The sequence below is a fragment of the Chaetura pelagica genome, unplaced genomic scaffold, assembly GCF_000747805.2.
Source record: "Chaetura pelagica isolate M959 unplaced genomic scaffold, ChaPel_1.0 scaffold562, whole genome shotgun sequence".
NCBI classification, from domain to species: domain Eukaryota; kingdom Metazoa; phylum Chordata; class Aves; order Apodiformes; family Apodidae; genus Chaetura; species Chaetura pelagica.
In genome coordinates, this window is record NW_009952307.1 from 710,889 (window position 1) to 716,940 (window position 6,052).

Consider the following 6,052-nt stretch of genomic DNA (forward strand, 5'->3'; position numbering starts at 1 on the left):
TTCTTGGGGGCCCAGCCGCAGCCAGGCAGTCACGGCCAGCCCGAGCATCATGCAGCAGAAACCCGACCTGGGAACAGACCTCCAGCCCCCAAGGTCATTTAAAAATAATAATAATAATAATAATTTTTTTAAAAATATATATATATATAAAATAGCGTTTATGGAAAACGCTCCAGTTGTAAGATTTGGACGCTGCTCTATAAGCAGGGAACGATGAACTTCGCCATCTGGTTGCGCTCATACTCAACAATTCAAAATCGTTGCAAAGCAAATCCTACCGCTAAAAGTACACGCGTCAATATTTTCAAAATTGTGGCTCTTACAGTGCCTGGAATTGCCTGATTTCCCAGGCTGCTGCAGAGCACCTAAACCAGCACCTTTATTTTGCATCAATCTACCCGGTAGATACAGTCTCGAGCAACTAACACAACGGCTCTTTTATAAATAGCATAATTTCAGAGTGGAAGTTCTGTGAAATATGTGGGGCTTTAGGGAGGAAATAGGTGAACGGGCTGCAGCCCCAAAATTTTATACATTTTTTTTCCCCACCTACTAGAAGGGAATCACCTTTTTCTGCAAAAATGGTCCTCATATTATGACTGGGGTGGGTATTTTTGCTTGCATCCGGGACAGACTTTATATAATTGCTAGAAACTTTAACTGCTTCTAGCCTCACCTATTTTTAAATAATTTTATACAAATATATGTAATTAGTTTCAGAAACTATCACGACATCTACCCAATTTAGAGGCTCATCTTATCTTGATATAAAAGCGGAACGCACTTTTTGACGGCTTCTTTTCCTTATTTTTACACTTCAGATATCTCGATCGATGTCTCTGTTTTCGCTGGGCAATCAGAAAAAGATGATAGTTCAACTAGTGAAGAAGTTTTCTGTGAAGAATGAAGCAAGTTCAGCTGGTGATTTAAAATTCCTCCCTGGTGTAGGAGGATTTTTCTTCGCCTTTTAACCACTGTTTTGACGGGAAGAAAAGTTCTGCCGAATTTTGCACGATAGCGGCCCCTCGGTCAAGTTCTCGTAGTGTTGTCCTGACTCCAACAACCGCAACGCGAAATGTAATGAAACTAAACCTCGTTGCCTCCTGAATCCCTTCAGGAAGCACCCTGATCGGGAAAATATTTTTTAATAATATGAGCAGCGAATGAGCCCCGCGCTGGAGCTCTCCTTGCCGAGGGCTGGGGCCGGGACAGTGACCCGGACCCGGCTCGGCACCTCCGGGGGCACCGGGCACAGCTCGGAGCTCTCGTATTGTTGTCTGGGCTCACCCGGGAGCGGGGGGTTCCCCCTCTGGTCGAACCCGGCCCGGTGCCGATCCGCACTCGCTCTGCTTCTTGGGCCAAGCGCTGCTCCCACCAGCGATTCGTTCCTCAATTAATCTATAAGTGTATGTGTGCGGTTGTTTGATTTTGGTTTGTTTTATTTCGTTTCGTTTTGGTTTGTTTTGTTTTGGGTTTGTATCAGAGCTCTCGATGCATTTGAAACCCAAACACCCTGTTTTTCCAACATTATCTTTAAAAAATATCTATTAAGATGCAGCCCCGTGCCTGCTGTCGAGGTGAAGCCCCGTGTTGGGGGTCCCGGTCCCCAGGGGTCTTGGGTCACAGGGCTCTTCCCCCCACCTGCCCGTTCCCAGGAAAGCGGAGGTGACCCTCCTGCCACTACGGGAACATCATCCCCGCAGCCCCCTGCCCTTCCCCCGGCTGTCCGAGAAGGGCGGGGGGGAACGGGGGAGGGGAGTATCACTCACAGCCATCTTCACTCGCTCATTGCTCGTGCGACTTCAGGAAATCCACAAAGTAGTACAAAGAGAGTGGAAAACGTTACATCACGGGCTAATTGGGAATGAGCATTGGGGTTGAGGAAACAGCTCAGTCTTGAGTAATACGTTATGTTTAATGGTTGAGTACAGCTTCATCAGCATTTGAACACGCATCCCTGTAGAAATGGTTTTCTGCAAACACCTGGCCTCATCAGACAGTTTGACTACTTAATTATCTTAAAACTCACGCTTAGAGGATGCAGTTAGGGTTGAGCTGCAGAGAACTGGGCTCCAGCCCCTTGCTTTTCCTGCCAGATGAGGTTCATCACCAGCTCTCCCTGCTACACACGCCAACCCCTCTCACAAACTAGGTGTCCTCCATCTCCTCCAGAGCTTTACAAGCGTAAGGAAACTTGCCTTAAAACAGCTGTTGTCTGAATGTATTTAATTTTATATCAACAGAACATCCTGCAAGCTCAGAAGCTCCCCATATTTCAGCCTCTCTCCTTATCATCAGCACTGGGTTCAACATACATAGAGGGTCATACTCCTTCCTCCTCATGCATGTGCAGTCCCATCCCTCTGACTGCAACACCTTCTCCTTAGCATTCTTTAATATTGCAGAACACCAAAAAAGCACAAACAGTGAGTAAGAAAGACGCTGTGAAAGACATTAAACCTCTCTCTATACATATTACATATAGGATTTCAAAATTTTATTTATTTATTAGTTTTAACTTTTCCCTAGTTCACAGGCAAGGGATGCAGTTCTTGGAAATACAAATTAGTAACCAGCCACAATGTGATTAAATTTTGGGCTGGACAGCATTTCTTGTGACAGACTCTCTTTTGTAAACTCATTTCTACTGATGAAAAGACCTGCAGGTTCAGAGGCTCCTGCACGGTGGCTGCAGCCCCTAAGAACAGCATCCCAGCTAATAGATAAGCACAGTGACACTTTCCCTTGCTGACAGCCTCTGTAACCATCTTTCTCCACCCAGAGCTGCTCTCAAAAAGTGGTGTGACAGCATGCACAGGCCCTGGTCTCCAGTCTGCAGTGGGCATACTGTCCATTTCTACATGTTAAACAAGTTTTGGGCAGAAATAAGGAGTTGCCCTTACCTCTCTTAGCTTAAATATAAGCAAATCCTGCATCTACTGCAAAATTAAGGATGCTCTTAATGATAAAATGGTGAGGCATCAGAACAGGCTGCCCAGGGAGGTGGTGGAGGCACTGTCCCTGGAGGTGTTAAAAAAACAGGTGGATGTGGTGGTCCAGGAGATGGTTTAGTGGTTAGGGGTTGTAGGGCAGATGCTTGGACTTGATGATCTTGAAGGTCTGTTCCAATCTTGATAATTCTATTATTGTATTATTCTATATCACATTACCCCCTGTGCTGTAAACGCTTCACTCTGTGCTTAGGTTACTCACAGCGCGCACAGTCAACTGCCTGGTATAGGACTGTTTATAGTTCATAAAATTAAGTTAATGACTACATCTGTGCAGAGCTGGGGTTTTAAGTTTTTAAAAGTGAAGTGAAGAAGCAGAATAAAGCCCCTACATTCTTCAGCTTTACAGCTAACTTCCAGTCAGGTTTGTTTCCTGGTTCTCAAGTACTACATCAAATCTGGATGGTTTGGGTTTATAGATCAGCAGGGAGGTAAGTCATTTAACATAATAATGGCTAATTGGAACATTTTATTTAAAAAATAGCAAGATGTTTTATACATATTAAAATAATGCTAAAGCTGACTTCCCAGTCTCTTGCAAGCACCACTCCAGCTAGTTCAAACCCCCTAAGTTAGAGAGCCAATTACATAAAAAAGCTTTTGTTCAAGGCCAAACAATGTAAAACAATTAAGTGACGAAGGGATCATTTGTGTTATTTTTTTTCTTAAACTTACTTTTGATTTGTATGTACATATTGTTTTAAAACACAGATACAAAAATATTAAAGTGCCCCTGCAATAGGGGTTAGGAACAGAATCTTTTCTCATTCCCCTAGAAATAAATGGCCCTGGCACAGGAGAAGGGGCTGCAGCCGGGGCTCACCGAAAAGAAAATCACAACAATCAAAAATACTTCATAAAAATGTTCTAAAAATGAACAAGCAGGTGTCTGAAATCTCCCAAATGGCTCCTGTTTTGAGGGATTACCCTTGACAACACAGACTGCCTACAGATACTGCATTTGACAGGCCGACAGATCTAGGACAGCTGAAACCTGCCATCATGGCAACATCAGCTCCTGTGGACAGAGGCAAATCAGGCAAACATTACCTGCTGCAAGGAGTGCTCATAACAGAACAAAATTAAAGATACATGGGTTCCCAGACATGAGGCACTCAAGAAACTGAGTCTGATTTACCACCTCATCAGGACAGAATTTTGTAATAAATTGTACCACATAGATTAGGGTTCCTGTGTGCTATGTTCCTAAAAGACTATATCTGTTTTAATATGCATAGCCCGGCTGTGGGTCCTTAAAAACATAACTTGTTGTAGGAAGCTTGCTAGTCAGTAGACAGGGTTAAATCTTTAACTCAGGTACATGTGCTCAGACACCTGGCAGGGAACAGGTAACCAGGCAAGGGCTGGCTCTCCTCATCTTCACCTGAGAGGGGGGCCCTGGCCCACAACAAAACCCGGGTGCCGCATGCCTATGTGCTAAATTAACCAAACTGAAAACAAGGTTTAGCCCTGAATCAGGTGACAGTGGTGGCAGTTGTGTCCCTGGTTCAGTGGGAGCAGGATCTGGGTATGAGGGAACCTGTTTTCATGAGAAATTGCAGAAAGATATGGGCTCATTGAGTATTTTTAATGTCATTTCTTATTGCAGGGAGCTCCCTAGCTTCCCAGAATACAAGTGTCCTGGCCAAAATTCCTCTCCCCCTGAATGCTGTGAGTTGACATGCATGAAGATCATGCCCATCCTCTGTACGACTCCTCAGGCCAGGGCCCAGTGCATCCTACACCAAAACCAAGCAGGTCACAGAGGACTGCAAGTAAAATCAAGCCTGATTTTCTCTGTTAATTTCAGAGTGGGGCTCAGGCACCTGGGGTTACGTGAACTCTGCCCACTCCAGATCAGATCCCTCACCCTGCAGCACCCTTCCGCAGCTCACATGGTTGACTACCTTTGGACACTAGCAAACATTGTGATACTGACACCTACAGAAAACCCATCTCACTTAGGTTGGGATGGAAGAGAGAAAGGGTACATTTTTTCTGCAGTTGTCAACTTCCTCCTCCCTTATTCCACTTCAGCTGGAATAAGCATGTTTGTTTTCTACCATTCCTGGACCAGTCTAATTGAGAATAAAACAAGGAATTAGGAAGGTCATATTTTATTAAATACTTCAAAAGAAGCAATGTTAATAGAGGTCAATCTGTACACAGAATATTCCCCTTGAAGGTGTGAGATTTTGAGAGATTAGCTCCTTCACATTCATACAGAGGGGACAAGCTGTATGAAGAAATTAAGAGCCCATATACAGGCTTTACTGCCAACCTGAAAGTCATAATGAAGCTACAACACTGTGGAATTTTTCCTCTCCTTTCCAAGATATGATTAATGAGAGTTACAAAGCTTCCTATAACTAGCCTTAAGAAAGACAAGCATTTCATGCAATGTTAAAGAAAGTGCAATGGTTTCTATTTCTCAGCCTACAGGCCTCTCTCAGGTCAAACCCAAACTGTGCTTTAGGTCTTTTACTCTCCTTGCACAAGAGGACTGGGGTTCTCAGGAGGACTCAAGGCCCCCGATGGGTAATCTGAATGCTCTTTGGGAAAGCCTTGCTCACACGGAACTCCACAGGAGACGTACTACCCACTTCAGGCAAAACGATAACCCATTTTTACCTCTCCTACACTGCAATTCTTACATTTGATATGGCAAATTTATATTTACTATGTGCAGAACAGAATTTCAAACCCATATAAGGCCATGACTGCTTAAGAAGTTTAAACAATTTTGCTTTCCATACATATATTATAACACTCGCAAATTTCTGGACGAAAACTCCAACAACCCGCTGATATTTATCTGTCCGAACGCCAGACGCGTCTCTGCCCTCCAACAGCGCTCCCGCACCGCCCCCCGCACAGCCCGGCACGGCGGCGACCCCCGAGCCCTGCGCAGGAGCGCTGGTTCCGCGCGGAGCTGGGCAGCGAGCGGGAATGCTCGAGGGGAGCGGCGGGACCCGAGCGCGCCGGGCGAGAGGCAGGGAAGTGGGAGCGGGGAAGACAGGGAGGAACTGGAGGAGCGGGCG